Source organism: Rhinoraja longicauda, chromosome 1, assembly GCF_053455715.1.
Source record: "Rhinoraja longicauda isolate Sanriku21f chromosome 1, sRhiLon1.1, whole genome shotgun sequence".
NCBI classification, from domain to species: Eukaryota; Metazoa; Chordata; class Chondrichthyes; order Rajiformes; family Arhynchobatidae; genus Rhinoraja; species Rhinoraja longicauda.
This window is the reverse complement of record NC_135953.1, coordinates 87,299,524-87,323,819: the sequence shown is the minus strand read 5'-3', so window position 1 is coordinate 87,323,819 and position 24,296 is coordinate 87,299,524. Positions and strand designations below refer to the sequence as shown.

At 42.4% G+C, this 24,296-nt stretch overlaps 1 protein-coding gene across 1 annotated transcript in view; it reads left to right on the top strand.

The window, feature by feature from the left end:
- Positions 1-7,346: 7,346 nt before the first annotated feature.
- Positions 7,347-24,296, top strand: part of ptpn13 (protein tyrosine phosphatase non-receptor type 13) — a 211,947-nt gene continuing 194,997 nt past the window's right edge. Inside the window, exon 1 of the mRNA XM_078401914.1 lies at positions 7,347-7,601. The gene's annotated coding sequence lies outside the window, so the exon portion shown is untranslated. The remainder of the gene's footprint in view (positions 7,602-24,296) is intronic.

Here is a 24,296-nt window from a genome sequence, read left to right as displayed (position 1 = left end):
CATGATTTCCCTTTCATAAATCCATGCTGACTTGGACTTTTACTGCTATCCAAATGCACCATTATTACCTCTTTAGGGAGGTTGGATCAAGGGAAATTGGATCAATAGAGTAGAAATTCAGGTGCTCATGAACCTCCTGTAAAATATGTTAGAATTATAGTCATAAAGCTGTGCAAAAGTGACCAGCCCCTTTGGCCCACCTAGTCCACACCAACCAAATAATTGCCTGCATTTGGCCCATAGCCTTCTAAACCCTTATCCATATATCTGTCCAAATGGCTTTTAAAAGTTGTTACTGTATCTGCTTCTGTAGCTTTCTATTCCTATACAGCCAGATACAGACTACTCTCTGAGTGAAAAAGATGTCTCTGAGGTCCCTCTTAAATCTCTTCCCTCTGACCTTAAGATTACGCTCTCTAGTTTTAGAATCCTCTATCCTAGGAAAAAGTGTTCACTTTATCCATCCCCTTCGTGATCTGGTTACACCTCAATAAGTTCACCCCTCAGGCCCCTATGCTCCAGAGAAAATTGTCCCAACCCATCCACACACTCCCTGCAACGAGGTCTCAGATCCCAGGTCTCCCTGCAAGCCCAGGTAACATCCTGGTGAATCTCTTCGGAACCCTTTCCAATTTGATAAGATCCTTCAAGATAGCTGAGGAATTAGAACTGCACACAGTACTCCAGGTAGAGTCTCACCAATGACTTGTATGCATACATCATGATGTCCCAAATTTTGTACTCTGTACCCTCCCCAATGAAGGCAAGCATGCCAAATGCCTTCTTCACGACACAGTCTACCTGAATCACCTCTTTTAGGGAACTATGCACCTGTACTCCCAGATCTTTCTGTTCTCTCCAGGGCTCTATAATTTACTGTGTAGGTTCTGGCCTGGTTTGACATACAAAAGTGCAACATCTCATACTTGTCGGAGTTAAGTTCCATTTGCCATTCCTTGGCCCTCTTTCCCAAATGATCTTGATCTAGTTGTAAACTCATATCCTTGACCACTGTCTACTATAATACCAATTTTGGTGTCCTCAAATTTATTGACGATATTAACTACACTCTCACCCAAATCGTTAATGTATTTAAACAAATAGCAGTTAACCCTGCACTATTCCCTGTGGCACTCCGCTTCTTCATAATTTCGAAGTCATAGGAGCAGAATTAGGCCATTCGGCCCATTGAGTCTAATCCATCATTCAATCAGGGCTGATTTAGCTTCCCTCTCATCCCCATTCACCTGCCTTCTCATCATGACCTTTGGTGGTTATTTTAACCCTTACTAATCAAGAATCTGCCAATCTCCATTCAAATCGTATGTAATTCTATTCTGAGGCTGTGCCCTCTGGTCCTAGACTCTCCCACTAGTGGAAACATCCTCTCCACATCCACACTATCCAGAAGTCACAGGCCTCCAGTTAGAAAAACACCCCTCCATAACCACCCTTTGAATCCTTCCTCCAAGCCAATTTTAAATCTAATTAGTTAGCTCACCTTGAAGTCCATGTAATCTATCCAGTCAGAAAAGCACCCCACCATAACTACCCTTTGACTCCTTCCTCCAAGTTCATTTTTTAATCCAATTAGCTAGCTCACCTTGAATCTCATGCAATATAACCTTCTAGACGAGCTTACTATGTAAGATCTTAAAAATGTTTCACTTAGGTGCCAGAGGATGAGGAAATTTTAAAAGTGTACAAAATCATAATTATTATTAAGTAACTTCCTAAAGTGATACATTTTGTAAAACTATGATGTGCCTAGTTTAAATGATCAGATACTCTTCCTCCTTTTTTTGTTGTACTTCATAGAAGAATGTGGAAAGCTAAGAACAAAGTGGGAGTGGAAGAGTGAATTCAAGTGGTTAATGGCTGGAAACTCATGACCATACTTGCCGACTGAATGGAGGTTCTACAAAACATGAATCTAATTGGTGCTCTGTGTACATAGTGCAAAGCAGTGAAAGCAATATTCAAAAGTCAAGACTCAAGAGTGTTTTATTGTCATATGTCCCAGACAGAACAATGAAATTGTTACTTGCACTAGCACAACAGAATATGTGTAGACAACATAATGAGAAAGAAAAATTCAGTGTATGCACACACACACTCACGCACATGCATACGTACACATAAAAAACAAACAATAATAGTACAATAATAACAATAATAGTCTATGTAGTTCAGAGCTTATTTGAGGTTGAGGTGTTTAATAGCCTATTGGCTGTAGGGAAGAAGCTGTTCCTCAACCTGGGTGTTACAGTCTTCAGGCTCCTGTACCTTCTTCCTGATGGCCGGGGTGAAAATGGAAACAGATATATCACTGTTTCAATTAGAGTGCTTGGGCCATAGGCACTGGCATTAGGAGGTAAACGGGCAGATGTATCTCCTGCTGAAACACATTTGTTGTGTTGGTAATGACAGAGATATTTCTTAATTCTCCTGTAGATTCAGTAGATCCACACCATCCTGACTTGAAATATTTACCTTTATTTCATTGTTGCTTGGCTTAAATCTTGGAACTGCTTGTTCAACAGCACAGTGTGAGTACATTCAGCAGAAGGATGGTGAGAACATGTTTCACCCATTGCCATTTCAAGGGCAATTCAGAAGGGACAAAAAATGCTGGGTTTGCCAGTGATGCTCACATCCCCAAAATTCAGGACAGGCCAAACCCAATTGTGGTTTTCGAATAGAGGCGGGGGAGGGGGGGGGGGGGGGGGGGAGAGGCGGGAGGAAAGTAATGGTGAGAGCAGATGTGTGGGTGTGTCTGTGGAGAAACCTATGGGTAAGTATGATTATAGTTTGGTAAGCATCAAATGGAAATATATAAAGTTGTTCCTTGACTTAGGGAGCTAAACTGGCAAAAGGCAGATTTCAATAGTGTAAGGAGTGTAAGGCAAGACCTGGTGAAATAAATTTGCTGGCAGGGAAAACAACTTCATATAAATATGAGGTGTATAAAAGTGAGATAGTAAGAGTTAGCATGTCCCTGTAAAGGTAAAAAGCAAGGAGAGCAAGTTTAGGGGACCTAGGTTAACAAAGGAAATTGATTGAATCAGGCATATTGGTAGTGTATTGGTTCTTTGTAGTTTATGGGAGAGAATGCAAGAACAAAAAAGTTCTCTCCCATATTCCCTAAATGGGAGGAAAGGGGCTATAAAATGACATTGGTAAGTAAGATTTAGGAAGAATTCTATAACATTTTATAAGCATACTAGACAAAGTGGACCCATTGGGCCCAAAGCTCTCCTGCATTGGTGCAGCACCCTGCCCTCCCCCCTCCCCTCTCCCTTCTCTCCCATTGCCCCCCTCCCTCCTCCCCTCCCACCCCCCCCCCCTCTCCTTTTAAACTTTAAAATGTGAATAACTGGAAAAATATAACACCGAGAAACAAGAGGATAGCTAAGGAAAGAGTAGGTCCCCATAGGGACCAGAGGTAATCTCCATATGGAACCTGGGGATGTGAATTAGGTCCTAAATAAATACATATTATCTGTATTCACCATGGAGAAGGATCTGGAGGCTGGAGAGTCAATAGAGAGGAACATTGACATTCTGGAACATTGACATTTTGTCTGCAACAAAAATGTTGGTAAATATTGGGGTGGATAAATCCACAGGCACAACAGAAACTATCCCAGTCTGTTAAGGGAAATGCGAAGAGGTTCCTGGGGCTCTGATGGAGAATTTTGCATGTTTGCTAGCCACAAGTCAGGAACCTGAACACTGGAAGATATCTAATGTTGAACCCCTGTTCAAGAAGGGCAGCAGGGATAAGTCTGGAAACTACAGACCAGTGAGTCTTATATCAGTGGCAGGGAAATAGTTGGAGAACAGCATTTGTGTTCACTTAGAATGGCTGGGATTGATTAGAGTAAGTCAACGTGACTTTCTGCAGGGGAAATCATGTTCCACAAACCCAATGCATTTTTTGAGGTAACAACAAAGGAAATTGATGAAGGCAGGGTGTTAGATGCGGTTTACATGGACTTAGTAAGGCTTTTGACAGGGGGTCACATGGTAGGCTGGTCCAGAAGGTTAAGGCATGTGGAAAATTAGATCCATAGTTGGCTTGGTGTTAGGAGGCAGAGTGTCATGAGGGCAGTGGAGGGCAGTGGAGGCCAATTCAGAGGGCAGTGGAGGCCAATTCAGAGGGCAGTGGAGGCCAATTCTCTGAATACATTCAAGAGAGAGCTAGATAGAGCTCTTAAGGATAGCGGAGTCAGGGGGTATGGGGAGAAGGCAGGAATGGGGTACTGATTAAGAATGATCAGCCATGATCACATTGAATGGCGGTGCTGGCTCGAAGGGCCGAATGGCCTACTCCTGCACCTATTGTCTATTGTCTATTGTCTATTGTCATGGTAGATTTATACTAAGACAATAAATGGAAGTTAACTTAGGAGCATTGATAAACAAAGTGATAGTGGGATGCACGTCCAGAGCCCTGAAAGTGATGACACTGGTGGATAGGGTGGCAAAAAGGCACTTCATATGCATGCCTTCAAAAGCTGAGGCATTGAGTTATAAGAGCCGGGGCATCATTTTACCGCTGTACAAAACATTGCCTCGACAGCACTTGGAGTATTATGTAGAGTTCTAGTCACCACATGACAGAAAGGATGTTATAACATTAGAGAGAGTACAGATATGATTCACTATGATGTTGCAATGAATAGAGCACTATAGATAAAAGGAGAGATTGAATAAGGTGGTATAAGAAAATAACTGCAGATGCTGGTACAAATCGATGTATTCACAAAATGCTGGAGTAACAGCAGGTCAGGCAGCATCTCGGGAGAGAAGGAATGGGTGACGTTTCGGGTCGAGACCTTTCTTCAGACTGATGTCAGGGGGCGGGACAAAGGAAGGATATAGGTGGAGACAGGAAGATAGAGGGAGATCTGGGAAGGAGGAGGGGAAGGGAGGGACAGAGGAACTATCTAAAGTTGGAGAAGTCGATGTTCATACCACTGGGCTGCAAACTGCCCAGGCGAAATATGAGGTGCTGTTCCTCTAATTTCCGGTGGGCCTCACTATGGCACTGGAGGAGGCCCATGACAGAAAGGTCAGACTGGGAATGGGAGGGGGAGTTGAAGTGCTCGGCCACGGGGAGATCAGTTTGGTTAATGCGGACCGAGCGCAGGTGTTCAGCGAAGCGATTGTCGAGCCGGCGCTTGGTTTCGCCGATGTAAAGAAGTTGACATCTAGAGCAGCGGATGCAATAGATGAGGTTGGAGGAGGTGCAGGTGAACCTTTGTCTCACCTGGAAAGACTGTTTGGGTCCTTGGATGGAGTTTATGGGGGAGGTAAAGGGACAGGTGTTGCATCTCGTGAAGTTGCAGGGGAAAGTGCCCGGGGTTGGGGTGGTTTGGGTAGGAAGGGACGAGTGGACCAGGGAGTTACAGAGGGAACGGTCTCTGTGGAACGCAGAGAGGGGAGGGGATGGGAAGATATGACCAGTGGTGGGGTCCCGTTGTAGGTGACGGAAATGTTGGTGGATGATATGTTGGATCCGCTGGCTGGTGGGGTGGAAGGTGAGAACGAGGGGGATTCTGTCCATGTTGCGAGTGGGGGGAGGGGGAGCAAGAGCGGAGCTGCGGGATGTAGAAGATACCCTAGTGAGAGCCTCATCTATAATGGAGGAGGGGATGCCCCGTTTCCTGAAGAACGAGGACATCTCGGAAGCCCTAGTGTGAAACACCTCATCCTGGGCGCAGATGTGGCGTAGACGGAGGAATTGGGAGTAGGGGATAGGCTTTTTGCAGGGGACCGGGTGGGAAGAAGTGTAGTCCAGATAGCTGTGTGAATCAGTGGGTTTATAGTAAATGTCCGTCACTAGTCTGTCTCCTGTGATGGAGATGGTGAGGTCCAGAAACAGGAGGGAGATGTCGGAGATAGTCCAGGTATATTTAAGGGCAGGATGGAAATTGGAGGTGAAGTGTATGAAGTCAGTGAGTTCTGCATGGGTGCAAGAGGTAGCACCAATGCAGTCGTCGATGTAGCGGAGGTAGAGTTCGGGGATGGGTCATTGGAATGTCAGAGACTCAGGGATAACATTAAAGTGGCTTAAAAAGTTATGAGGGCCAAACATGGGATAGATAGTCAGAATATTTTTCCCAGGCCAGGGGAACTAGAACTAGAGTGCACAGGTTTAAATGAGAGGAGAGAAATTAAGAGATCTAAGAGTTTTTCACACAGAAGGAGGTGGGTACATGCAAGGTGCTGCCAGGGAAGATGGATAGAGGCAAGTACAGTTACAATATTTATAGGGTATTTTGGCAGGTACTTAGATAGGCAATGATGAGAGGGGTAACCGGCCGAATGTTGGCAAATGGGCATCACTATCCACATGGATGAGATGGGTCCATTTCTGTGCCCTACGATTCTATGTTTATAAGAAATGAGAAAGAGGGCAGGCAAGAAACCTCTTAAGTACAATGGAAAGGTATCTTCATTAAAGAAAAATGTTTATTTAAAAGTTATTACCCCTAACATTTCCCATTGTTCACTACTCTGAAAGATTAACAACGTCTTTCTCCAGATAATGCTTATGCTGAATTTTCTGTGTTTAGGTCTGCGCAATACATATCAATAACTCCTATGAAATCACACCAAATGTTAGTGTACATGTTGCAATTCTGAAACAATTCACAGAAGAATTGAACAGTGTGAAAATTTTATAATAAAGATGAAGACACCATTCGATGGGATACAATTTAACTTGATATTCCTTTGCAGAATGCCTGAAAGTGCCTTCAAATACTCCGATTTGTCTGAAATTAGATATCAACCCAAATGACTTCAGGAATATGTTTTACGCGCACTGATGTATTTTTTTTAAACGTTGCAATAGTTCTGATGTCAGATCTTTGACCTGAAAGTTGGTTCTGTTTTCTTCTCCACTGACACTGTCTGAGGAGCTGCACGTTTCCAGGATTTTGTGCTTTGGTTTCAGTTGCTATCTTTTGCAATAATAGGATCAGTCAAATGTTATTCTTTCGGAGTGTCAATCACACGCCTTTTTTGAAATAAGAACGCAATATCACTGTTGAAACTAAGGTGTAGAGTTACCTGCGTCACCTTGTGAAATACCTGCCCTGACATGACATGTCATGACATGAGCGCCTTCAGTGCGGGGAGAAGAGCGCCCGGGGGCTGGCTGGTGCAGCCAACAGCGCCTGGCTGCAAACCCTGTGCAGGAGGTGGGTGCCGAGCGCCGCGCGCGCGCACGCGCTCTCCGCTGCCAAGTCCGGTCGACACCGAGTTCCAAACAATCGGATCCAGGCAACAGATCGTGGGCGCGCGCGACGTGTCCGCCAGGGCTGCAGCGGGCGCGCGGCGCAACCCCCAGCACAGCAGAGCAGGGCAGGGAAGGGACGGGACCGCGCGTTGCAATCACCACAGGGAGATCATGCTTGGGTTGCCGCTGCAAGAGCGGCCGGCCAACTCCTGCGGTGAAAAGTCCCGATGCGTTGTGAGATGTTCAGCGGCCGCCTGGGCGGAGATGCGGCGGCTGCTACTCTGAGGACCACGGCTGCCAGGACCGCAGTGCCGCGAGAACAACTTGTTGCAGCTTTCTGCTCCCGCTGGTAAGTTGCAAGGCTTCAAGTGCATTTCTTCCAGTCGGGGTCGTTTAAACCGATCGTGGGGAGGAGGCGACACTCAATCCAAGAACAAACGAGTACGAGTGTATGTATGGTAGGTTATCAGCTAGTGTGTGAGCGCTATGCGAGGTTGCTCCAGTGTTTATGACTGGGGGAAGAGCAACAAGATCAAACGAGTTAAAACATCTCGGGACTAGTTTTAATTTGCATGACTTAATAGTAATCAGATATTCCCCACTTAATAATCGACGATTATCCCTCTCGTTTGTTGACTAATCTATTTGCATTCCTTTCAAAATGTGAGTTTCAGCGAAGAAACTTCACCTACCACGACAGTGTGTGGTTGATGGGATGGTGTCAGTGCTTTGTGAGGAAGTTTTTATGAGCACATCAAAGCATTCTTTAAGTTGTGACCTTTCTGTTTATGACGCGGCGTTACTTTTGATCCTTCTATCTAGTCATTCGTGAAGTTAGTTTCAGTCATTTTTGTTATAAAAAAGTAAACTTTGATTCGGCCGGAGATCGAAGAGACTACATCTGTACAAAAAGAATGAAAAATAAGACATTTTTCAAAATCTTCACTACATCCATTTCTTTGTTTTGGTTGAAGTATTGGAGGGTGGGGGGATGGGGCGCGGAGGACAGGCAATCTTGTCAGGACCTTTATAATGTACTTTTTTTTACAGAGTCTCGTTCACATGGTGGTTTCTAGTTGTGCATTTCAAATCTGGCAGTCAATAAAACACTGATTTTTATTTTTGAAGGTTGTAACCCGGGTGGCTGGGCAATGTCATGCTCTCTGAACCATATTCCCATGGCAACTGTACAATTAACACAATGAAATCGGAGCAGCCAAATGGGCCTTCACATGCCAGAATTTTTTGAGGAATAGTGATTTGCGCAGTTTTACCGATGAGTGCTACTCTGTCCCACGACACTTTGTATTTGTTCACGTGAGAGTACTTTACATTCGTTTCAAATATAGGACCATTTCATTTTCTTTGATTTTCTATTTATCCTAACTTCATTTTGATTTTGATTGTTTATTTTCCTCACCAATGGTCCGTACGGTGAAAATTTGTTTAACTCATAGAAAGCAAACTTTTTAAAACTTTCATTTGACAGGTTTAAGGTGAAGGGCAAAAGATTTAATAGGAATCGGACATGGTAACATTTTCACACAAAAGGTGATGGATGTATGTAACAAGCTGCCAGAGGAGGTAGTTGAGGCTGGGACTATCCCAGCATTTAACAATCAATTAGACAGGTATATGGATAGGTCAGGTTTGGGGGGATATGGGCCAAACACAGGCAGATTGGACTAGTGTAGCTGGGACATGTTGACCGGTGTGGGCAACTTTGGCTGAAGGGCCTGTTTCCACACAGACTCTATGACAGGGCAGCGAATTGATGCTTTTCCTTAAGATTGTTTGTAACATTCTGGTTTTGAGGGTGTGATATTTTAATGATTAAATCATTGACCTGATCCAGAGGCCTGGACTGATGATCTGGGCACAATCTGGTTAGATTGCAGTTTGAAAAAGTCATTAAAGTAAGTCAATTACAGCAAAAGAAGCATATAATTTGGCCCATTGTGCCAGCACCAGTCCCCTAACAACTCACTAACCCCCCTCCCCTTCTCCTCATTCATAACCTTGAAAAATCACTATAATCCCCCTAAAATGTCACAATGGACCTTCAAGAGTGTTTTATTGTCACAGGTACTGAAACAGAACAATGACATTTTTACTTGCAGCTCCACAACGGGTAGATGCTGCCTGACCTGCTGAGTTACTCCAGCATTTTGTGATACCTTCGATTTGTACCAGCATCTGTAGTTATTTTCCTAAACAAAAATAGGAAATTCAATAAATAAAACCCCCAAAGTAGTGCAAAACAAACAAAGCCCAAAGTCCCTCATGCAACCAAGGAGTTTAGATTAATTTTGTAGTGTTTAATAGCCATGGTTATTGGGAAGAAGTTGTTCTTATACCTGGACATTACCGTTTTCACACTCCTATGCCTTCATCCCGATGGTAGGAGTGAAATGAGAGCATGACCAAGGTTGTGTTGGGTTCCTGATGATTCTGGCTGTTCTTTTGAGGCAGCGACTATGGTAGATCCCATTGATTGTGCTGAGGTCAGTATATGTGATGGATTACACAGTGTTCACCATTTTTTGCAATCTTCTTTATTCCTGGGTGTTTGAGTTGCTGAACCAGGCCGTGATGCAACCAGCCACTATACTCTTTTCCATACATCTGTAGAAGTTCAAGAGAGTATTAATTGACATACCGAATCTCCTCGGTCTTCTAAGGAAGTATAGGCTTTTAGGGCTTTCTTTATGATTGCATCAATGTGCTGGGCCCAAGACAGATCCTCAGAGATATACGCACCTAGCACCTAGAAACCATCACTGGAGAGAGAGTAATTGTCTTGCACTCTAAGCTCTCAATGAAAGAGAGTGAGGGCAGGTTGGAGTTGGGAGAGGATAGAAAGTGGTTCCGTTTAAAATGAAAATGTGGATGAACTGTTTAATAAAATAAAATCTAAAGTTGTTCCAAAGTTACAGCTTTGTAAGTATAATGGGCTAAATCCAGCTTAGTGCTGGATTGCATTGTGTTGTATCATTGCCCTTCAAATACTGTGTAAGAAAGAACTGTAGATGCTGGTTTAAATCGAAGGTAGACGCAAAATGCTGGAGTAACTCAGCGGGACAGGCAGCATCTCTGAAGAGAAGGAATGGGTGACGTTTCGGGTCGAGACCCTTCTTCAGACTGATGTCAGGGCAGTGGGCAGGAGAAAGATAGCATGTAGTCGGAGACAGTAAGACTGGTGGGAGAACTGGGAAATGGGAGGGGATAGAGAGGGAAAGCAGGGACTATCTGAAGTTAGAGAGGTCAATGTTCAAACCACTGGGGTGTAAACTACCCAAGCGAAATATGAGGTGCTTTTCCTCCAATTTGCGCTGAGCCTCACTCTGGCAATGGTGGAGGCCCAGGACAGAAAGGTCAGATTGGGAATTGTCAGAGTGAGGCTCAGTGCAAATTGGAGGAACAGCATTCTGTTTCCCAGCAGCATCTATTAATTTGTTTGGATAATTCAACAAAATTTGAGGAGTCAAGAATTTTAGTGCTGTTGGAAAGATAGGTCTTGGTATTGATAATGTATATGATGTCCCTGCAAATGCTGAGGGGGAGTTCAGAACACTTCCCTAGTGGGGGTTAAGCTTGGGCAGATGATGCGAGCAGGGCAAACAAGTAGATCTAGGGGCAAGAGCAATTGCCTGATGACTCTTGGAATAGTGAGGAAAGGTACCCTAAGAGAATTATGCTAGAGAACCGCTTAATGAAGCAGATAGACTGATCAAGGTGGACCAAGTGATTCAATTTGCAGAGATCTTCCAAAAAACAAGGAGAGTGATGTATTGTAGTTGTAATTGCACAGGTGGGTTGTCAGGCAATTGTTGTCAGACTTAAGGTGAATCGAGGGTTATGGGAACCAAACGACAAGATCAGATCTGTCAGTATCTAATTGAATAACAGGGCATGCTTGAAAGGCCATGTGGCCAAATCTAAGCTGATTTGTGACTATTTTGCACAGTTTCAGCAGTAAATTCACATGTTGAAGAAGAATGTGTGTATAGATGTGGATGGTGCTTGCCTTTTGGGGAATTTGTTGTGGCAGTGAAGATATGAGGTTGGGTGCTAGTTGGAGATGTTTCAAATGGATGTTTGTAGTAATAACAACAGTTTTCAAGAGGGCAATTGCAGTTGATAATCTCAGCAAGAGGATATAGTTGAAGCTTCAGTGTGCTGGAGAGGATGAGCTGCGAAGTTCTGTCAATGAGTTGATTCTGGTAAGAAATCAATAGGAGAAACAAAAGCAGCCTAGGGTTGGGTTTTGGACTGATGAGGAAGGGTCACTTGAAACAATCTTCAGTTTTTTGAGTTTCAGAAATTTATCGATTTATAAGAAAAGAAAGGGAGTTTAAAGATAAGAGAGGGTCCTTAACATGGATACACAATCTTAATTCCTGAAAACCAGAAGTGTAGACAGATGAAGCTATGAAATAATTGGGTGTAGAGTACAAAAACAAAGAAGCCATAATTCAGTTCTGTTCAGGAAAGAACATTAGTGCGTTTTACTATCCATTTGATGCAAAAAATGTCATAGTGACAAAGAAACTCTGCGGGAAATTTGATGGCTCAACAAAAGCAATTTTGTTGAAAAATAAGCTTTGGATGACCAAGTAAATTCAAATCTGGTTTCTTGAGAATAAAATAACTCATTCACTCGTGATTGGGGTTGTTAACTGTTTTGTGATTCTATGATCTGTTAGCAAAGAGTTTTAAAACGAATCCATTGACATCAATGTGGGTTAATTAGGGAAAGTATTCACTGCTTACATAATTGAATCTCTGGACAGAAGTGAACAAAAGGATCCATAAATTATGTTAAGAAAATTAACTAGTTGTTGACAGAATAATATTCCATGGTATGGGGTGTAGGTAGGAGAAGAATTAGGCTAAGGTGGAGAAAAGTTGATGATTTTTTTTATTTCTGTGCCAATATTTTGTGTAAAAGATAATGAAAATTATTCCGCATTAAAACAGTTTGGGGTGGCACAGTGGTTCAGTGGTGGAGTTGCTGGCTTAAAGCACCAGAGACCCAGATTTGATCCTGACTACGGGTGCTATCTGTACGGACTTTGTACGTTCTCCCTGTGACTGCATGGGTTTTCTCCAGTTTCTCCCACACTCCAAAGACATACAGGTTTTAGGTAAATTGGCTTCGATAAAATTGTAAGTTGCCCCTAGTTCATAGGATAGTGCTAGTGCAAGAGGTGATCGCTGGTCGGCGTGGGCTCGGTGGGCAGAAGGGCCAGTTTTCACGATATACAGGAGTTTAGTTTAGTTTAGAGATACAGCATGGAAACAGACCCTTCGGCCCAACGAGTCCGCACCGACCAGTGATCCCCGCACATTAACAATGTCCTACACACACACACTAGGGACAATTTATACATACACCAAGCCAATGAACCTACATACCTGTACGTCTTTGGAGTGTGGGAGGAAATCGAGGATCTCGGAGAAAACCCACGCGGCCACGGGGAGAACGTACAAATTCCATACAGACAGCACCTGTAGTCGGGATCGAACCCAAGTGTCCAGCTACAAGTGCTGTAAGGCAGCAACTCTACCACTGTGCCACCATGACCACCCTCCCTGGAACAGCAGATACAGTAGATGAGGTTTGAGGAGTTGCAAGTGAACCTCTGCCTCACCTGAAAGGACGGTCGGGGTCCTTGGATGGAGTCGAGGGGTGAGGTAAAGGGACAGGTGTTGCATCTCCAGTGGTTACAGGGGAAAGTACCTGGGAAGGGGGTGGCTTGGGTGGGAAGGGACGAGTTGATCAGGGAGTTGTGGAAGGAACGGTCTGCGGAAAGCAGGAAGGGGGAAGATGGGAAGAAGTAGTGGGATCCCGTTGGAGGTGGTAAAAATGTTGGAGGATTATATGCTGTATGCGACGGCTGATGGGGTGGAAGGTGAGGATAAGGGGAACTCTGTCCTTGTTATGTATGGGTGGAGAGGGAGCAGCTGCAGGATATCAAGGAGACCCGAGTGAGAGCCTCATCTACAATGGAAGAAGGGACCCCTGTTCCCGAAAGAATGAGGACCTCTCCGATGACCTGGTATGGAACACCTCATCCGCACAGATGCTGCGTAGATGGAAGAATTGGGAGTAGGGGATAGAGTCTTTATAGGAAGCAGGGTGGGAAGAAGTGTAGTCAAGATAACTATGGGAGTCAGCGGGTTTGTAATAGATGTCAGTCAATAGTTTGTCTCCTGTGATGGAGGCGGTTAGATCTAGAAACGGTAAGGAGATGTCGGAAATGGTCCAAGTGAATTTGAGTGCTGGATAGAAATTAATCTGAAGATGATGAAGTCAGTAGGTTCTGCATGGGTGCATGAGGCAGTACCAATGCAGTTGTCAATATAGCGGAGGTAGAGTTCGGGGATAGGGCCAGTGTAAGCCTGGAACAGTGATTGTTCGACGTACCCTACAAAGACGCAGGCATAGCTGGGGCCCATGCAATTGCCCATAGCTACGCCTTGGATTTGGAGGAAGTGGGAGGAGTCGAAGGAGAAGTTGTTCAGGGTAAGTACCAGCTCTGCTAGGTGGAGGAGAGTGTTAGTAGACAGAAATTGGCTGGTTCTGTGGTCGAGGAAGAAACAGAGGGCTTTAAGACCCTCCTGGTGGGGGATAGAGATGTAGAGTGACTGGACACCCGAAGTAAAGATGAGGGGCGGGGGCCTGGAAAACGGAAGCCATTGAAGAGACGAAAAGCGTGTGACATGTCTTGGACATAGGTAGGGAGGGATTGGACCAGGGGTGATAGGATGGAGTCGAGATACATGAAAATTAATTCAGTGGGACATGAACAAGCAAAAACAAGGACAGTCCTGTTTGTGGAACTGAATAAACTACTGAATAGATGGATCCTTGAGTGAAGTTTAATCCAGGCATCCTAAGTAATTTTATTGAGTAAAAGGGGGAAGTTAAATTTAATATTCCTCATATCCTAATGCATATTTTACTTACTCAGTAGTCACCTACTGCCAGAGACCCAGATTTAATCTTGGGTATTGGGTACTGTTTGTGTGGAGTTCCTCTCTGTGACTGCATGTGGTTCCGCTAGTTTCCTCCCACATCCTAAAGATCTGCGGGATTGTAGGTTAATCGGCCACAGTAAATTGCTCCTAACGTGTAGAGAGTGGATGTGAAAGTGGGATAAGATAGAACTAATGTGAAATTTCGAGTCAATTAATCAAAGATCATGCGCCTTTTAAATTTTTTAAAGGATTCTTTATCTACGACCTGATTTTTTTAGCTGAAAAGGTGATGAGCGAGGAATGTTTGGTCTTGGGAAAGATGGAATATGCTATCAATTAACCTGGGAAAAGATATCTGTGTTCTCCATTTATTTGTGATTAAGAATTCCTAAAGTCTTTGTTGTTGCTTTATTGCTTTTTCTTTTTAATATATAATCTGTGCAGGTGGAATATGTGTGTGGAGTTTGTTTTCATTTGGGTGGTGGTATTGTGGCACACACAAAGGATGCTGGGTGCTAACACTTGCCCTTTATGATTTAATCTGATATTTATTTGTACGGCATTACTTGAAAGAAGATTATATTTCACTACAGGTTGTACTGATACTTTAGGCTAAGTTTACAAGTGTAAAACGTGAGGTACAAAGTATATTTTTTCACTTGTCTAAAAAATACAAAATCATAAAAGCACTGTTGAATTTTTTTTTGGTATTTCACCTTTTAATTTGTAGATTGTGTCCCATTGAAGGCACATGGAAATATGTTGTGCCTCAGCTCACCAAGTTCTACTGAACCAACCTCGTCTTCTGCATTCAGTGCTCCAGAAATGATCTCCTTTATATTGATGAGTCCAAATGTAGACCAGGCGACTATTTTTGCTATTTTCTTTGTCCAGCCCCCTCCCCTGACATCAGTCTGAAGAAGGGTCTCGACCCGAAACGTCACCCATTCCTTCTCTCCAGAGATACTGCCTGACCCACTGAGTTACTCCAGCATTTTGTTCTCCACCTTCGATTTAAACCAGCATCGGCAGTTTTTTTCCCTACATATTTTAACAAACACTTGTGCTCAGTCTGCCAAGGCCTGTTGCAGCTCTTGCTTGCTACCATTTTAACTCCTTTTCCCAAACCCATACAGGCCTTTCAGACCCAGCAGTCTGAAAACGGGTTCTGACCCGAAACGTCACCTATTCCTTTCTCCAGAATTGCTGCCTGCTCAGCTAAGTTACCCCAGCATTTTATATCTATCTCTGGCTTTCTTTATCCTTGACCTCCTCCACACCTCCACACACTCAAAAAAGAAAATCAACACACTGTATTCTTGGGTAGCTTACAACCCAATAGAAACCTTCTCACCCCTCTTGTCTTTCCCCCTGCAAACCCCTCCTACTGGATTCTGGTCAGCACACGATTCTCCCACCATCTCCCACCCCCCCCCCCCTCACTCTGCTCCTTCCTCCCCTTCTCCACATGCTTACCCCTCACCTCCAACTCTTTTTCATCCCTCTCTTTCACCACCCTCCTGACCCCTTCCACCCATACCCCTTCCTTTGGCTTTACATTTCACAACTCCTTTTTGTCTCCTTTCCATCTCTAGTCTTTATTACTTACTCCACATGTCAGCCTCCTTCACCTTTACCCACCTAACACTTGCCAGGTTTTGCCTCAGCCCCACCTCTTTTTCAGCTTCCTCACCCTATTCCATTAATCTGAAGAAGGGTCCTATATGTCGTCTGTCTGTTTCCTCCACAAATGGTGAAAGACCTACTGAGTTTCCCCAGCACTTTGTTTTTATTTCCACCTCCTTATGTGAACTCTGAGCTCTGTTAATTGTTGTTATTTTTTTAATTAGCTTGCACATACTTGGTGCCATCATCCACATTTTATACTTTTCAGTCATAACTTTCATTTTTAGTTTAGTTTAGTTTAGAGATACAGCGCGTACCGCCGAGTCCGCACTGACCAGTGATCCCCGTACATTAACGCTATCTTACACAAACTAGGGACAATTTACACGTACCATGCCAATTAATCTACAAACCTGTACGTCTTTGGAGTGCGGGAGGAAACCAAAGATCTTGGAGAAAACCCACCCGGTCACGGGGAGAACGTACAAACTCCGTACAGACAGCACGCATAGTCGGGATCGAACCCTGGCCTCCGGCGCTGCAAGTGCTGTAAGGCAGCAACTCTACCTCTGCACCACCGTGCCACACCTTCATTGTTCACTTGTATCTTGCCTTCTGAAGCAACGCTCTTGTTAAGTCTTATTTTCTAAGTATCAAACATTTTATTACTCTGCAGGTGGCTTTGGAATTTGCTTTTAAATGTTTGTTTGGTGGGAAATGATGCTTTCTTGACAGATTGTTCATAATTTTGGATGGGGAGTGTTGTACTATTTGAAAAGCAAGTATATCATCATCAATTGCTTGGGTTTCTTTTCCCATAATGAAGATTGCTTGCAGTTATAATGCAGTCATAAGTCAGCAAGCACCATGGTGTGTAATGCAATAACTGACCTGCTGTTGGATTGGCATTTCTTAATTTCTGAAGCTGGCATGGAATCATGATGTGGGTGGCATTCTGCTGCTTCTGAGATAGCTGAATGAATGAGAGGACAAAAACCATTATTCATTACAAATTCAAATTCGTGCTCGGGAAGGGAGCATTGAGCAGGGAGTTTTTCATTTTGTGCTTTCAGCTTTAAATTGAAACGGAGTAAAGGGCTTGCACGAACCATCTTATCTATATACTATAACTCTCGTTTGTTTGTTTGTTCCTGAACTGCAGCCAAAACGGTACACGATAGCGCAAAAAATGTAGGCCCACCTTACTCACCGTCATCCCTTTGGTGCTAATGGAAGAAGTTTCATTGAAATCGGTTATATTTTTTAATGTATTCACATTTTAAAGTTTAAATCATCTCCTAGGGAGGGAGGGAAGGAGGGGGGAGGATAAGGGGGGTTGAGGGGGATCAAGTGGGAGGGGGAGGGGAAGGGGAAGTGGAAAGGGAGGAACGGGGAGGGGAGGGAGTGAGGGAGAGGAGGGGGGGAAGGGGAGTGGGGGAGGAGAGGGTGCTGCACCATAGCAGGAGAGGTTTGGGCCCAACTGGTCCACTTGGTCTTGTAGCTCTTTATCATATCATATCATATCATATATATACAGCCGGAAACAGGCCTTTTCGGCCCTCCAAGTCCGTGCCGCCCAGCGATCCCCGTACATTAACACTATCCTACACCCACTAGGGATAATTTTTACATTTACCCAGCCAATTAACCTACATACCTGTACGTCTTTGGAGTGTGGGAGGAAACCGAAGATCTCGGAGAAAACCCACGCAGGTCACGGGGAGAACGTACAAACTCCTTACAGTGCAGCACCCGTAGTCAGGATCGAACCTGAGTCTCCGGCGCTGCATTCGCTGTAAAGCAGCAACTCTACCGCTGCGCTACCGTGCCGCCCTTTAAATCCCTTATTTCATCCCTGAGATTTGCATTTGCCTTGTTAGCAGCTAAAGCAGGATCCCTGATGCAAAAAGAGCAGATTATATCTGATGTTTTAGTTTCAAGGGGTTATGATTAATTGCTCGTTGAAGCAATGCTTGAGTTTGTGTTGTGAAGCTTTTCCTGAGTGATTTTTTGTTTGTACTTTCTAATAAGATCTTGGAAATGTGGAAATTATATTTGTTCAAACAATGTTAGTCCATCTCTAGGAACCTTTAAAATTAAATTTGTATCAGAAGTGACTTCACTGTTGCAGCACTTTTAATAATAATAATAATACATTTAATTTATATAACGCTTTTCAAGAGACTCAAAGACGCTTTACAGAGCAAACAAGACATAAAAACAAACAAACAAACAAAAGATTTATCCAGACGGAGAAGCGGCGAACAAACAGCGCTAGCGTCCTCTTTTAGTGGGAGATTGGGACACAATTCTTTATCGAGGTGTCTTTAATGATTCTAGCAGATTTGTGTGTAACTTTCTTTCCGAGGAGTAACTGCACATTAATTTTATGTCCTTGTGCATGATCAGCGGAGTTTCTGGACAAATCAGAGGATGCCTGATTCTGGCTTGAGCAAATCTTTGAAGTATGTCCTGGTGAAAAATACAAAAGTGATACAATTCAGTATGGGTGGTATGTTTACTTTCTTGAGCTACATTTGTACAATTTTTAAATGGAACTACTAATCATAGTTTCCCTTGGCTGTAATATGATGATTGAAGTGAAGCAGCTGTTTAGTCTCTCAGCCAATTTTAGTTAAATTTCTTCGAAAAGCATCAACAAAGTTTTATTTGACTTACATTTCTTTTTCCCTTAAAATACAATGAAATGCAACACCTTTGTAACATTGTTAAAGTTTTGTTTACCTATCAAGTGGAATTTACTTTATTCCATTTATTTAATTATTTTATTTGCCGATCCATCAGATTGCTAATTGATAGCATAAATTTTAATTGAATAAATTCCAAACTTTTTCACATTCCTTTCTTAATTTGATCAAAAGTTGGCATCATACATATAGGCTTTTTAATAAATGTTACAAATAATGTTTCAACACATCATTATATTTGTTTTTTTAATTGTAAACACAGACAAATGCTTCTCCAGTATACCATCTCATAGAAATTGTTAAAAAAAACAGAGTAATTTTTAAAAATATGTTTTTCCACATTCTGCAACTAGATAGATGGATTGTTAAAGTAAAAATGCATGAATCAAAGAAACATGCGCATTTCTATAATGTCAGGAGATTTCAAGATATCGTGACGTTTTCTGTAGACCTTGACCGTCAATCAGGTATTTTGATACCTGATGTGATACCTGTTATGGTGTTGGAAATGTATGGTCACCTGGGCACATCAAATTGTTGAATTTGGGAGTTTGCTAAAAACCTAATCATCTGTTTATGCGTATTTACAGAATCATAGCCTGAGTTTTAGTTACAGATCTCAATTGAATCTTGCTTTCTTGCTTTGTGTTTAAAAGGATGAGGGAGGATCTCATTGAAACCTACCGAATAATGAAAGGCCTCGATAGAATGGATGTGGAGAGGATGTTTCCAGTAGTGGGAAAGTCCAGGACCAGAGGGTACAGCCTCAATATAAAAGGACATACCTTTAGAATGGAGATTAGGAGGAATGTCTTTAGCCAGAGGATGGTAAATCTGTGGAATTCGGAGGCCGTCATTGGATATTTTTAAAGCAGAGATTGATAGATTCTTGATCAGTAAGGGCATCAAGGGTTAAGGGGAGAAAGCAGTAGAATGGCATTGAGGGGGGAAAGTTCATAAGCTATGTTCGAATGGTGGAGCAGGCTTACAATACAATACAATACAATATATCTTTATTGTCATTGTACAGGGGTACAATGGGATTGGGAATGCGCCTCCCATACGATGCAATAAATTAATTAGCTAGTCAGTATTAATTTAAACAACCCAATGAAACAAATTGTAACAGTTTTAACACAGAATAAAGTGCAAGTAGATCTGTGCCGGATCACTGTGCGATGTGACCGTCTGGCTCAGCAGGACCGGTTCATAGCAGCTATGGGCCTGGGGATTGAGCCGTGGGCTAATCCTGCTCCGATGTCTTATGTTCATTTAATATGCTTCTAGAGAGGCATAATGCTTCTAGAGTGGGCGATTCAACAGATATTCCGAAGATGATATTCTGCAATGCTCAACATATTCACTTAACACATTCACTTTTTTGATTTATTGTAGCGTAATGCATGCTAAAATAAAGGAAAATAAATAATTGTGTGAGTAAAATTTAGAGAATGTAGTGTGGCCCAAAGAAGTGTACTATATTGTTCTTCACACCGTGTGTATTTTAATGTGAATGAACTGCAGGTGGTCATTCAGCTTGAGATCAGGACCCTTCTTCAGACTGACTGAGTAGAGTTCCCTTCTACTCCATCACTCTAAAGAAGCATCCCAACCCAAAACATTGTCTGTCCTTTTCCCTCCACCGATGCTGCCTGACCCTGCTAAGTTTCTCAAGAACTTTATTTGTTGCTCAGAACTCCAGCATCTGCAACTCTTGTCTGGAGCCTGGAGGGTATAATTTAGTGTGAATTACTGAGGTAAGACTTAAAGACAAGAAAGACTGGTTACTAAATATACTGGATTAGAAGAGGGATAATGCACAGCAAAACTTGAAAGAAAGGAAGTCCTTGATTTTCATTATAAATATGATGAGCTTGAAACATTCCTCCATTGCTTAATAACCAATGAAGGATGCAACTGTAGGAAATCTGTAGTAATTTGCACATCGCAAACTCCATAATCAGCACCCTGATGATCAGTTTATCGGATTTTAAAATATCTGAGTATTAATCTAAGTTCTAGGGTTTGCTTTTACATTTATACTTTCCACTGTTTCACTTAGTTGCATGTCTGGTGCAGTGTTTTAGAGTACAGGAAGATTGCCGGTATGGTGCATATTCTGTCAGTCATTCTTTTCTGCAAAGCCATTATTCTGCCATTTGCTTCTTGACCAGGATTGCCTTTTCTAGATAGCTTTTTATTATTGTCCAAATCCTCTGCCACAGAAATGTTAGTCTTTGTAACTACATTTCAGTTTGACTTATGTAATATTGATCCTCCCGCTGCAAGCTCCAGCAATTCAAAAAACTTTGTGACTTGCAATTTTATCCCAAGCTCAAATTTATACCAGGAAATTTGATTTTCTTCAATGCATCGTCATGTGAAATTCACTTTCAGGGGTAGAGGCAGGTCTTCCTTCAGATCTGTATCTAGCATTTGGAAGAGTTTAACATGATTGCTTAGCGTAGCTCTGCTGTCACCCTGACATTTGTTTATGTTCAGGTGGTGGCGATGGGCTGAGACTGAATAATTGAAGCTCTGCAGAAGTCACATTTATATCGAACAAATAAATTCTTCATCAAGAGGAGAGAACAGTACATCAGCAGACACAAAACGCTGGAGTAACTCAGTGAGTCAGGTTCTCTGGAGAAAAGGAATAGATGATATTTCGGATTGAGACCCTTCTTCAGACTGTCCTCAGTCACCTATTCCTTTTATTCAGAAATGCTGCTTGTCCCGCTGAGTTATTCATCATATATCAGTCCCGCCATCCCAGGAATTAACCTGGTGAACCAACGCTGCACTCCCTCAATAGCAACAATGTCCTTCCTCAAATTAGGAGACCAAAATGGCACCACAATACTCCAGGTGCAGTCTCACCAGGGCCATGTACAACTGCAGTAGGGCCTCCCGGCTCCTAAACACAAATCCTCTCGCAATGAAGGCCAACATGCCATTGGCTTTGTACACTGCCTGCTGTACCTGCGTGCTTACTTTCAGATTGGTTACCTATCGAAAAGGAGGCTAAAGATCTTCCCATGATGCCGGTGAAAGTACTTCAGATGCTTTCCTAAGTACTCTTGAGAGAATATAACATTGTTTGTGGCCTGAATTGATCGTAGAAAATTGGATTAAGATTAACCCATACGAATGAGATAGCCCAGCAGTATTGGAATTGGACAAAAGAGCCTGGTCATGGTCAATAAATTACTTCTTTGACTCACGTTTGTATTCTGGTCTGTAGAACTGGTTAAATCAGTGGTGCCTAATTTTCAAGAAAGGACTACTTTGCTAACCTCAGTCACTTCTGAGGATATTCATGTGAAACATGATTTACTTTTAAAATCCCAATAGTTAGTTATATGTGGTTAGTCACCTACATTAAGATATGAATATTGAAGCTCCATTTGTAGCCTTATGTTTGGATAGTTACCAAATAGTGACATGTCAACAATTGGTCCCTAATGTACAAATGTAATGAATACCTCTGGTGTTTATACGTTTTTATTATTTACTGGTCATGACTTTAACAATTATTTCTAATCCCACAGACTCAATGGCAATTTGGGGTTTTGATCCTATCATTCATTTCCATGCATTTTGAAATATATACAAATGAAATGTTGTTTCTCAGAATTTGCACCAAGATAGCATATTTTACTTTTATTTATTTAGTCTTCCAATTCTTTAGCCTGAATCTTTTTTTAATTGATTTTTGAAAAGTGGTGCCAGCATCAGTTGTTGTGGAATGCTTCCCAGTATTTCCCATTCTGAGTATTTACATTTAACCCTTGATTTGCACTTTCTGGCTGTCTTTTCTATAATTTACCATGATCCAACTTGCTCTGACATTAGTCATGACTCTTCTACATTGGAATTTTCAAACGGCCTTTAGAAAATCCAATTATATTTATGTGCCTATCTAATTATTCAACTTGTTCAAATAATTGGGAAAAAAATCAAATTGGGGAAAAGTGAAAATGATATGCAGTAGCTGATCTGACCCCCATCTCCATGTCCATTACAGAAAATGTGTGTGTTGCTTATTTAAATGCTGAGTCACACAGCAAACCATCATGATAGGAGAGCCCTTCAGAAGAACATAACATCTCTGAAAGATTAAACAATAGAGAATCAAATACTTCAACAGTGCTTTGATTCCAAGACTACTAACTTTTCTCCCCTTTCACTTTCCTCTGACCCCACCATCTCTTCCCCTGGTTCCAACCCATACTGTGTTTTCACCATCCCTACCTATCGTGTGGTTGTTAGATAAATATTTGATAGATCAGGAATAGTAGGACAGAGTGCAATGGCACAGAGAGAAATTGAAGTCAGCATATATCTGTTATGATCATATGAAATGGTGAATCAGGCTTGAATGGCCTGTTGACCTATTGCTGATCCTATTTTTCTGTGTTCCATCTCCACTAACCACACCCTTCTTATGACAATTTCTGGTGCAACTGTAGGTGATGCAACACCTGTCCATCACCTTTTCTCTTCCCAGGGATCCAAACAGTCTTTTCAGAAGAAACAGTGACTCATTTGCAAGATAAATACTACAGTCTTGCTATTACCAAAGCAAATTTGTCTTTTTTTTCCTGTAAACCTGCAGTTGCAGTTCCTTGTGTCTCAATTTTACTACTCTACTGCGAAATCTCCTCAAGATATTTCCAATATTTTGGAAAGGTTCCCCTACTCTCTGACAAAATTTCTGTGAGGCCCTCTCTCACTGGTCCATCCCTCTGTGATTTATGATACTGTACTGCGCTGCGACCATATTTTGACCCGGATTTGCTACCACAACCACATGTGTTTCCTCAGCACTTGCGTGTGCCGCCATCTTGTGCCATTTGGCTTCAAGTCCCATTTCCAGGCCTCCCAGTTTGGGGCCAACCAGGATTTCATGTACCCACAGTCCTGCTTCTTGCAACAGTTCTCCTTCCATGCCCTGCGTTCATTTCTGGCCTTTGGCCAACCATCTGCCTATTAAAACCCCCTCTCGCCTGTATCCACCAATTGCTCGTTAAGCTTTGTCCTGCACCTCCCTTCCACCAGCTTTCTCCTCCTCCCCCACAATCAATCTAAAATTGATCCAAAAAATTATCCATCCATGTTCTCCAGAGATGCTGCCTGACCCATTGTGTTACTCCAGCACTTTTTTTTGTAGACCAGCCTCTACAGTTCATTCTATCTACAAAAAATCTTGCTACATGAAGTATCTGACGTATTCTTTGTTCCACCCATCCTCCCGTATCTTCCCTGCCAGCAAAAAACTATTTATATTCTCTTCCCCAGAGATCTAAGAAAATATCCTGGATCTGATATGTTCACTCTTCTTCTTTCCACAGAGATGAAGGGATTTTCAGGCGACTTTTTGAATATTCAATTATATTTAGGTGCCTATCTATCTATTCAACTATTTATCAAATTTGGGGGAAATGAAAATGATTTGCAGTAGCTGACCTGACCTTCATGTCCATTACCGAAAATGTGTGTTGCTTATTTCAGTACTGAGTCATACAACAAACCACAATGATGGCAGAGCCCCCCATGAATGTTTATGTTCCATAATTCAGCATGCTTGGGATTTTGGTGGAAATGGATGAATTTTTCACAGACTATTGTATATCATTCCTATTAAAGCTTCATATATATAATTCACATTTTTTGATGTTACATGGTATTATAATTCATTTTCCACTGAACCTGTTAAAATTGAA